The following is a 13239-nucleotide window of genomic DNA, read 5'->3' as shown; positions in this document are numbered from 1 at the left end:
ACCACTTGCTGTAACCTCTAACACCACACACATATAATACTAACTCTTCGCTTCTCAACTGTTCATAGACAGACGTCATTCACACTTCAATTTAGACACCTCGACAGACGTGATCGAAATACCTTCAGGAACAACAAACCTCATGACCATAGTTCTATAGGAATATGACAATCTAATTGTTCTCAACTGCACAAATACACAGCTACAATGCATATCAAAGAAGCAGATTTAATATGTCCGTAACCCACTCTACAAATGAATAACAGTTAAAACCCTGAAAATTGCTATAAATGGTAGGTGACTATTTCTAATGATCTTACAGTAATTTTTACGCGCGCATACACACACACACACACACACACACACACACACACACACACACACACACACACAAATTGTACATGTATTCAAGAAGTACTTAGATAATCTACTGCTTGCGATTCCAAAAGAATTAGTCAATTTTTGATAGGAAACGTCACTAAGAATGACGCCATTAGGCTCTCCTATTCACCAAAATTGAATCAGTTCTCATTGTATAGAGGATGCTCTAGCATGACCACATTCTTGGTGGTGAAACTGTGTGTGTGTATGTGTGCACGTATATCTATCTATCTATCTATCTATCTATCTATCTATCTATCTATCTATCTATCTATCTATCTATCTATCTATCTATCTATCTACACACACACACACACACACACACACACACACACACACACACACACACACACACACACACATATATATAACACTGACAAGGGCCTTTAATCCTCTGAACAAGTTAGCCGTATAATTCTGACAAAACACATATCTCTCCTTCTTATTTCATTCCTTCCGCATCTCACCTCACACTTAGCCCAATTAATCTTACCTTCACTTCATGTCCTTCTTTTCCTCTTGCGCATATCGATCTACACATACATGAACCGAACATCAATCATCTTAGCCAAACCATTATAACTGCATTTGTGTGTGAGTATGTGTGTGTGTGTGTGCATTTGAAGGGGTACTGGAAAGGTCAGGGTTGTTGCCCTCTCCACCTCTTAATACTACTTCATATAGAGATGCAAGTATATGTGCAAATGATATCTGCAGTACCCACTGCTACAAATGTAACCTTCTCCAATCATTATCTATCTATCTATCTATCTATCTATCTATCTATCTATCTATCTATCTATCTATCTATCAATCTATCTATCTCTATGCATATGTATATATACATGCATGCGCACTCATTCATTTCTTTGTTAGTATGCATGTGTAGCTATTTATTTACTTCTTTCTTTCTTTCTTTCTCTTTATTTATTTATTTATTTATTTATTTATTTATTTATTTATTCGTTATTTAAGTTCTTCAAGTAAAAGAACTGTACTCTAACAACGAATCAAAACTCCATCGCTGAAATTTGAATAAATACAACAATAAGTGTCGCACGTTGAACCTAAGAAAAATCTTGCATATTTTACTGTTCTTACAGATTGCAGTAGTGTGTATGTATGTAGGTATGTACTCGTCCAACCCATGCTAGCATGGAAAACGGACGTTAAACGATGATGATGCGTGTATGTATATATGTATTTATGCATGCGTATATGTATGCATTTATGTATACATGTATATATGCATATATATATATATACATGTATGCATGCATGTTTGAATATGTGCATGTATGCATATAATGTATGCTTTGTGTGTATAGATGTGAGTGGATGTACTTGTGTGAGTACTTTGACATTCTTATTTATGAGAATGTATATATACCGATATCTATTTGAGGGTGTTTGTGTGCGAGTGTACATTAACTGTATACGTTTGCATTTTCAACAATGTGGACGTATATGTGTAGATATTTGAGCCGTTTTATGTATATAAATATTTAACGGTAGCTCGACGGAGCAAATATAATCGAAGGGAACTGAAAGAAAATATTGAGAAGCTTATCAGTGATCGATAAGAAATATGTGGTTCACTAACAAAATCAATATAGTCAACCAGCTGTTGCAACAAAGCGTTTTTTAATAAGGTACATACATATAAAGATTGCTGCGATTTGTATAAGAATATATAGAATTGTAGAAATACATACATAATATAACATGTGTCTATGTATGCAGCTCTGTATATATATATACAACGTACAGGTCTATGTATGTATATAAATTCATATACACACACAACGTGCATATAAAGCTCTACATGGATACAAAACATGCATGTCTCCATGGATATCGCGTTTTCTCAGTTTGCATCTATCTATCTATCTATCTATCTAGTATGATATCTATCTATCTATCTATCTATCTATCTATCTATCTATCTATCTATCTATCTTCATCCATCCATCCATCCATCCATCCATACATACATACATACATACATACATATATACATACATGCATACACGCATACGGACATACATACTACATACATATACATACATACATACATACATACATACATACATACATACATACATACATACATACATATATGTATACATGTGTACGAGCAGACGATATTATGTGTATCTTTTATCTTTCATCTTTTACTTGTTTCAATCATTTGACTGCGGCCATGCTAGGGCACCACCTTGAAGGATTTATAGTCGAACCTTAGAACTTATTCTTTTTGAAGCCTAGCACTTGTTCTATTGGTGTCCTTTGCCGTACCTCTAAGTTACGTGGACGTAAATACATCAACACTGGTTGTCAAGCGGTGGTGAAGGACAAACACAAAGACACACGCACACAAAGATACATACACACATATACGACGGGCTTCTTTCAGTTTTCGTCTACCAAATCTACTCACAAGGCTTTGGTCGACCCGAGTCTATAGTAGGAGACATTTGCCCAAGGTACCATGCAGTGGGACTGAACCCGGAAACATGGGGGTGGGAAGCAAGCTTCTTAGCACACAACCTCACCTTTTATACAAAAGCCTTACCTTCCTTTGTTAGACTTTCTTTGGCTCCTCACCTGGAAACAACAAAACTCCGAGTAAACGACTTATATAGATAGACATTAGCTTTGAATAAATGCTATACCTCGAATGCTGGACCGTTCGATTACAATTAACAGAAGTATCTACCCGTCAGCTGTCTGCCTATCTATCTATCTATCTATCTATCTATCTATCTATCTATCTATCTATCTATCTATCTATCTATCTATCTATCTATCTATCTATCTATCTATCTATCAGCCTATCTATCAGTCTATCTATCTATCTATCTGTCTGTCTGTCTGTCTGTCTATCTATCTATCTATCTATCTATCTATCTATCTATCTATCTATCTATCTATCTATCTATCTATCTATCTGTCTGTCTGTCTGTCTGTCTGTGTGTCTGTCTGTGTGTCTGTCTGTGTGTCTGTCTGCCTGTATGTCTATCTGTCTCTCTATATGTATGTATGTATATATGTATGCGCGTATGTATGTATGTATGTATGTATGTATGTATGTATGTATGTATACATATGTCCGGTCGTCCGTCTGTCTGTCTAACAATACATACATACACATGTATATCTATACACACACACGCACACACACACACATAGATATGACACACATGCGCACATAATCTCCCTCCCCCCCCCACACTCACACACATGCACACATACATACACGCTTACATATACGTGCGCACAAAAATTCTTCCGAATTATTCAAATTCTCGTTTTTTTCACTTGTTGTTTGTTGATGCCGTAGTCATTCTGGCTGTTATTGTTGTTGGTGTTGTTATTGTTGTAGTTGCTGGTCTTTGTAGTTGTTTCTGTTGTTACCATTCCTTTCGTTATGGCTGCTTTCCGTTTCTCATTTGCTGTAGCTATCGCTATGGATGCAGCAGCAGTAGCATTACTAGTAGTAATAGTAGTAGTATTAGTAGTAGTAGTAGTAGTAGTAATGGTGGTGGTGGCGGCAGCGGTTGTGGTGGTTGTGGTGGTGGGGTTAGTAGTAGTAATAGTTGTAGTATTAGTAGTGTAGTAGTAGAGTCGTAGTGTAGTAGTAGTAGTAGTAGTATAGTAGTACTGGTGGTGGTGGCGGCGCCAGCGGTTGTGGTGGTTGTGGTGGTGGGGTTTTAGTAGTAGTATAGTTGTAGTAGTAGTAATTAGTAGTAGTAGTAGTAGTAGTAATGGTTGGTGGTGGCGGCAGCGGTTCTGGTGGTTGTGGTGGTGGGGTTAGTAGTAGTAATAGTTGTAGTAGTAGTAGTAGTCGTCGTCGTCGTCGTTGTTGTTGTACATAATCGGTTTTGGCCGCCCATTTTCCATTAATATATTAATTTCGTAAAAACGAAGACTTATAGAAAAACCCACCCCCACAGCTTTTTTTTTCTTTTCTTTTTTTTTCCTTCTGTCTTGTTTCTACTTTCTCTCTTCTATTTTCAGTCTTTGATCATTCTATCTATCTCTTTAGATTTTCTTAATATCTGCTTTCAACTTAACCCGCATACTAGCCACCCTTCAGACACAACATAATACATAAACAAGATAGTATATATATATATATATATACATATATATATACATATATATATACATACATACACACTCACACACTCACATACACGCTTACATGCTGACAAACGTATTTATTATATGCGTCGATATTTATATATAGTCTATCTAAATATATCTATAATTGTATCAATATCTCTTTCTCATTTATACACTCATACACACGTTTATTATGTTTGTATGTGTGTGTATGAATATATAAATACGATAGGGATATGATACAATATATATATATGTGGGTGGGTGCGTGTATTTTTTCTGTGTGCGTGTGTATGTATATGTGTGCTTGTCTCTGTGTGTGTATGTATATATGTATGTATGCATGTATGTATGTATGTATGTATTTGTATGTATGTATGTATGTATGTATGTATGTATGTATGTATGTATATCTACCTATCTATCATTTATATATATATATATGGTGTGTATATATATAGATAGATAGATAAATGCATAATATATATATATATAATATATATATATATACTATCTATAATATATATCTATATACGTATGTATGTATATAGACACAATCTTTGGTAGTTCCAGTCATTGAACTACAACCAGGATGGAGTATGTGTGTGTGTGTGTGTGAGTGTTGTGTGTGCATATATATGTGTATATATCCACATATACATTGGCGCACCTGCACGTGCACACCCTTGTACATACGTATGTATGTAAACACATATATATTCACACATATTTCTTTATGTTCATCGATTTACCGTTGTTGGAAAGGAGGAAATTGTTGGCAACCAATTCTAAAGACACTTCTCTATTATGAGACAATAAACGAGAAGTTACTTCGTCTCTTTAGATCCATAAAGTTTTGCTGTTTGAATTGGAATCAATTTGAAACCGAAAACTGGGCTGTTATATTCTTGAGTTTCTGACTGTTGTTGTTTCACTCCAAGTTAGCTCTTATTCAAGAAGCCCATTATCTAAGATTCACTTGATGATCACCCTTAAGATTTCATTATCCAACGTGTCCTTTTTCAAAATGGAAGTTTGTCATTTGAAGAACTTTGTTTTGACTACAGGAAGGGCATCCAACCGTAGAAAAAAATGCGCCTCAACAAATTCCATATGATCCATGCATGATGGAAAAGTGGACGTTAAACGATGATAATGCTTACATTCACAGATATAATACTATATAACATGCTGAGGTGACTATATACTATATATACTATATATACTATATATGTTATACTATATATATAGATTTCAAATTTTAGCACAAGGCCAGCAATTTCGAGGGAGAAGTAAATCAATTACATCAACTCAAGTACTCAACTGGTGCTTATTTTATCGACTCCGAAAGGATGAAAGGCAGAGTGGACCTCGGAGGAATTTGAACTCAGAATGCAAAGAGGGACGAAATACCGCTAAGCATTTTGCTTGGCGTGCTAACTATTCTACCTGCTCACTGCCTTGTTATACTAAATATATTGAGGTGACATCAGTTGTATATAACATCTTAAGATGACAACTGTCACATATAAGACATTGAGGTGATATCAGTCATGTATGACAAATTGTGATGACACCTGTTATGCTATATTACTTCGATAAGCATCTGGTGTACTTTATATGGTTCTGAATTCATCATGTAATGCAACAACTACGAATCGTTATAACACTTATATGATAGTAGTTTTTGTGTTTGTGTGGATATCGTATTTTAGATATCTTTTGTTCATTGTCTTCTAGAGATAACAAGAGTCTAAGGGTGTTTAAGCCTTACCAGAGATTTTGTCCTTTAAGTAAGGACTACTTTTTCTTTCTCAATACTTCACTATTCTAACAACCATTATCCTAATATTCCCATGTTTTAATATTATAGCAGTTAGATATATACTTTATATCTTTTATTACAGTGTCGGTTTGAAGAGTTCGGGCCTCAGTGTAACCAAAGTAGTGTGTCTGTGAACAGGACAACGATGGCGACCTTCTCATTTATTATAACCTTACAGGTAAGTTACCTACGGAATTCTATATATGATTATTGATACAGGTACCATATAATTATATATAAAAACATGACTGTTCAACTGAGAAAATGGCTAAGTGAATGTTTCCACAGATATTGGAAGCAAACATATTATCGCTACTGTAGTGGTTTGAACTTGTGTTTATAGAAGGTCACTTTGTTAATATCTTGTTTTATAGTAAATCACGATATTTTCTAAAGAACATCACTTATATCACGACCAATCAATAACTAAGACATGCTATATTGAATATCGATCAAATGCATATATGGGGTGAATACTGTATTGCACTACGAGAATTATTGATATCGGCTTCAAGTAGCTTGAATCCAATTTCAACTAAGGTCACCTACTGCGCAAGGTTTCAGTCCTCTTGGTAAACTGTTGAATCGTGTTACAATAATAATTACTTGATGCCCTCTTTTAGATACTGTAGCTTTATCTTATAGTTAAACTATCTAATTTCTTTAACCATATAACCTTATATGATCGGGGGCGTAGATATTTTAGCCATAAAATAAACCAAACACTGCATAGGAGAAAAATATATGCACACACGGTAAAAACACAAAAGAAAATTTAGTCCGCATCAGCTACTTCGCTAAAGATTATCTTTGGATAACTACATTTTGTACAACACATAAGACAATACACCTGCACACACACACACACAAATACACACACACACACACACACACACACACAAATACACACGCATACGCACACGCACATACACTCACACACATGTCTATTCTAGATTGGAAAATGGATTTTAAAAGATGAGATGATGATGATAGTGTATAAATGTATGTATGTATGTATGTATGTATGTATGTATGTATGTATGTATGTGTGTGCATGTTTTTTTCTGTTTTTAATTATTTAAATCCTCCTCCCGAGGAAGGAGCTGGTTTCTAACAAAGATACAAATCTCCATCTTTGGAATGTAGATAACGGAAACAATGTCACATTTTAAACTATGAAAAGTCTTTCATAGTTTTACTGTTCCACTTACAGATTGTATTTATATGCAAGCTAGTAGGCTGGTTTCTTTTTGTATGTATGTATGTATGTATGTATGTATGTATGTAGGTATGTATGTATGTATGTATGTATGTATGTATGGATGGATGGATGGATGGATGGATGGATGCATGCATGCATGTATGTATGTATGTATGTATGTATGTATGTATGTATGTATGTATGTATGTATGTATGTATGTATGTATATATGTGTTCAGCAGATGACTTGATATGCAGCTGAATGTTGAAAGCGAAGCAATCACATAGTGGAAAAACCATTTAACCATTTGAAAACAATTCATTTCTTCAAAGTGTTAAGTATTTTTGCTGCAATTTGTATCCTAGCTGCTCACACAGATAACCCCTCCTTAATCCTCACTATCATAATTTTTTACAGACCCACGGATACTCATTTCTACTTTAACTTCACTTCTTCTCCTACGCTGATTTTCTCCACTTCCATCGTCTATGTAGCGGCGACCATGGCTTTGTGATACAATCTTAATACATAGCTGAACTCTTCACTTGATGCGGAAACCTTGCCATGTCAAATTCGCCCTCACGCACGCTTGTGACATCGACTGCACCTCCGCTCTCGTCCACCTCTTCTTCAACCTCCGTCCTTTCCCTTTTACCTACTATCTTTCAATACTAGCTCTCCAGTGCACTGTTCTCTGTGCATTCCGAATCTTCTATCTGACTTCAGCACTTTACACATCTTCCCAACTCATCACTCCTCCTCTTTGAGTGCGTAATCTTCATGCGCATAGTTCCTTTTCTACCCAAGCATGCACCCTGGGCAACATCTTGCTCCCCTCAGCCTCATTTACATTTTCTCTCCCACACCACCTTCCTTACTGAATTCAACCACAACTTTTCCATACAACTAACTTCTCCAGCTTTACCTCTACCAATCTTATTTAATGCATAAGGCTCTCCCTCTACAATTCAGATAGACGGGGCAACGCTTATTTTATCGATTTACAGAACATCTTCAGGACAGCCATCCTGGTAATGACTTTTGGTTGCATGCCACTTCTGCTCTGTAGATTACTTCACTCGGCATCTCCCCGTGTTTAGCGTAACCCTTCCAACGATTCCCCAGGCTCTCATCTTCGACACGAACAAGGACTCATTTTCAATTTTTAAGTACCTACTCCTTACGGGCTAAACCATTACTCTTTTTTCTTGTATATCAACACTCCACACACACACACACACACATACACACACACACACACACACACACACGCACGCACGCACACACACACACACATACACACACACATACACGCACACACGGCACACAAATACATAAACATTCATACCCGCATGCATCCAGATACACATAAAATGCAAGCTCACTCAAAAGCACCACTTTTCTGCCCACACACATACACACAGCATAAATAAAAACAGGGACACAAACATATCACCAATATCACTTCTACAAATTATATCACTTCTTTATAAGCACACTAATCATGATGCCCACACATCTACAAACCAATTACGCACACACACACTTAAACGACTCGCACACAAATTAAACGCACACATACAATCATACATCTATGCATACGTGGTTCAGTAAAACAACATGGCAACACTCAGACGCTCACACATATTAACGTGCATAAATACATACTCACACACAGACATAGACATAGTTCACAACAATACATCTATTCACGTAAAGCTCACACACACTGGGCTCACATTATATACGCTGACACTAAAAAATAACACACGCACGCATACACTCACGCGCATACATGCACACGCTTGCACGCAAATTTCGAAGCTCGTGCATATTAGCTCTCTCTCTCTCCCTCTCTAATACACATACAACACACACACACACACACATACACACTTGGTTCACAATTCCTGTAACGCTAAAAAACACATATACGTACATGCACACCACACACACACACACACACACACACACACACACCACACACTCTAATGTACACACGTAGGTATACACCCCATAGCTATAAACTCACATCAGTATGTACGAGTGCTTACATTGCACACACTAACATGGTAAGAAACACGCACACATGCTTTGATGGTTCACAAACACATACATACATGCATACATACATACATACATACATACATACATACATACATACATACGTACATACATACATACATACATACATACATGCACGCACACAACCACATGCATAATTTACATCCATAATCTTCACACTTGATGCTTTCTTTTTTTGGGCACACATACATCTTAATGACACACACACACACACAAATTCATAATTTACTCTCAGTTCTTCCTTTGTTGCTCTTATACGTATGAACTTTCTGTCACTCCTGGTCATTCATCCATTCATTTTCTACCGTTTCAAATGAAACCTACCACAGACTCACAAGTTGCTTCCGATTCTTCTTTCGTTTCAAATTTTTCCCTTTTTCTAATTATCAAACTTTTCGAAGAAGAACTAAAGTTCGAAACGTCATAGATACCTTTAATTTCTTGCGTTCTAGAGAATCAAATGAATAAACCGCTTTCTCATATCGTCGTTAGTTGCGAACACACACATGCAAATATACATACCAACGTACATACATACCAACGTACATACATACCAACGTACATACATACATACGTATACACACATACATAATACATACATATATACATACACATATATGTGTCTACACACACACATATATTAAAATACGCAACAAGGATATTCAGAGGTAATGCAGTACGATCGTTTCATGCGACTCTATTTAATTGAACAATGCAAACATTACATCAATTTAAACTGTAGAGCAATCTTCAACTGCATAGAAATATAGAATTTGGTTAAATTCGAAGGATTCATTTGTATAGTTTTCTTTTTATCCAAAGCCACAAAAAGAAAACTATACAAATGAATCCTTCGAATTTAACTAAATTCTATATTTTTATGCAGCTGAAGATTGCTCTACATTTTAAATTGAGTTAATGTTTGCATTGTTAAATTAAATGGAGTCGCATGAAACGATCGTACTGCATTACCTCTGGATATCCTTGTTGCTTATTTTGATTATAATCACCCCATTTTGAGTTATATGGATAATACCATACTAAATTCTGGTGCCTTTAACTTAAGTACCATATTCATCTGAATATATATATACGTACGCGCGCGCGCACACACACACAAATCTATGTGGCCGTATAACCTCTCTTATGTGAGGAAATGAGAATGACAACATTTGGTCCTGTTGCAAGAAAACAATAAATATCCTGTATCATTGCTATGTTGGATGGAGTTGTTTCTTAATATGAATTATTACAATCACCTGATTGAAATCCGTCCTTGTGTATATGTATATCTCTATGTATGAATGTATGTTTTTCTCTCTCTCTATTTCTCTATCTCTCTATCTATCAACCACCCTCTTTTTTCCTATATACATATGTATATATGTGTACGTATATGTAATTATACGTACTATGTATGCATATACGTGTGTATATATATATATATATATATATATATATATATATGTGTGTGTGGGGTGTGTGTGTATATATATATATATATATATATATATATATATATATATATATATATATATATATATATATGTATATTATCACTGATAGCTACTCACGGCATAAGTGCGTCAGTACGTGCACAAAATATAATTTATCTCCACTTCAATAGTAATATCTTTAATACATCTTGGATACATACACACAAAGTGCCTGTCAATACACTTTTACATACGAACCTCTTATCTTTATGCATACATTTTATGTTATAATTTTACACACCATATGCAAACATTTAATAAAAGGCAGCTCTGTTAGTAAAGATATGTGCAACTCTACTGAAATGTAGTTCAATTTAGAAGACATTTCTAAACAACTTGTCACAGTCATTCTTCATTGCTACACAACTCTCACACGTTCTTGTCTATTCTGTTTAAAAGCTAATTTAGAAAATTGATTATAACTGATCTCACTTATTTAATTTTTATCTCACACTTCGGTTGTACAATTGGATAGTGTTAAGATACATCTATGAGAATTTCTCTTCTTTTCCACAATTAATGAAAGACTTCTCTAATTTAATTAACTGACGGCCGTTCCCAGATCATTTTCTATAGTAAAACCTAATTAAATTATTAATTAAAATGATCTAATAATACTATTTGCTTCCAGATAAAATAAGATGAGTTTTTCTTTCCAGAAATATATTTTATCGTAAGTATTTGCACATAGAGAAAGAGAAAGAGAAAGAGAAAGAGAAAGAGATAGAGGAGGCTTGTTTTAATATTTTAACTAATTTAAACATAGTGCGATACACTGGAGATATATTATAGTCTCAGACTTCAGAAGTAGGACTCCTTGGGTTGACGTTTTATTAACATAGTGTATCTGCACACACATACTCGCAAACATTCGTGTGTACGTATATGTGTTTGTGTGTGTGAATGTATGTATGCATGTGTGTGTCTCTGTGTGTGTATGTATGTATGCATATAGTATATATATATATATATATATATATATATATATATATATACATGTATGCGTGTCTGTACCTATGTCACTTATATATATTGGCTTACTGGTTTATAAAAGTGTTTCAGTTATATTGATCAGAACGCAGCTTGATAAAATAGGAAGGAAAGAAAAAGCTAAGCTGGAAAGGAAGACGTGGATGAAGTGGCAATGCTAAATCTGATTGTGGTAGTGGTTGAATTTTAAATTATGGCTGTTTAAGTCCATATTTAGGAGAAAATACGATCATTATGTATTTTGCATGTGGTTTAAAATTTGAGGAAAGTTACAATGCCGAATATAGAAGCGGATCGACCCGTTAAATGTATCAGTACATCTTCGAAAAGACTGTGGGTAAAAATATGATTGAATATTTTAAAACGATCAAAGAAGTGTGTGGTCTAGTAATCAATTAAAAATGGGGAAGTGGAAGAGAATTGAAATATCAAATGATAATAAAAAGTACGTTGAAACCGAGTTATGGGAGGTTTACAATTACAATGTGATTATCTTTTATTTTGTAACTCTTACTTGTTTCAATCAGCGGCCATGCTGGGGCATTACTCTGAAGGGTTTAGTGGAACAAACCGACTCCAGGGTTTATTTTTTAAGTTCGGTACTTATTCTGGCGGTTTCAATTTACCAAATTCATTCATTAGGTATCAGTTGTCCCGTGTCTAAGATGCTATGCTGTGGGTCTGAACTCGAAATCACGTAGCTGTGAAGCGAGCTTCTTAATCCTACAGCCATGCCTATGCCTGAGAAGGAAAAAAAATTATAGAGAAACCGAAAAGGAAATAATTCCAGAGTAATTGAATAACATATTCGTCGGAAACTAGTTTTGACGAAGAGAACGGGAAGTAGATGAACTGTTGTAAGGGGAAGTAGAAACATGGAATTCTTGGACAAAATATTTTATTGAAAGATAAAATGATTGATGCATAAAGAAGAATCAGACATTGTAAGGTTCGTATAAAAGAACCAGACATAACTGAATCTGTACAAGTACAAGAATTAAGTAAACACACTTTTATATATCTATGTGATACTAGTAACAATAACAAATCCACCAGAACAGACTAACTCAAGTACACACACGAGGACATTCACCTATAAACATACATGGGTACATAGATAGACACTTAAGCA

Source organism: Octopus sinensis, linkage group LG2, assembly GCF_006345805.1.
Source record: "Octopus sinensis linkage group LG2, ASM634580v1, whole genome shotgun sequence".
NCBI classification, from domain to species: Eukaryota; Metazoa; Mollusca; class Cephalopoda; order Octopoda; family Octopodidae; genus Octopus; species Octopus sinensis.
Note: the sequence above shows the minus strand (reverse complement) of the source record.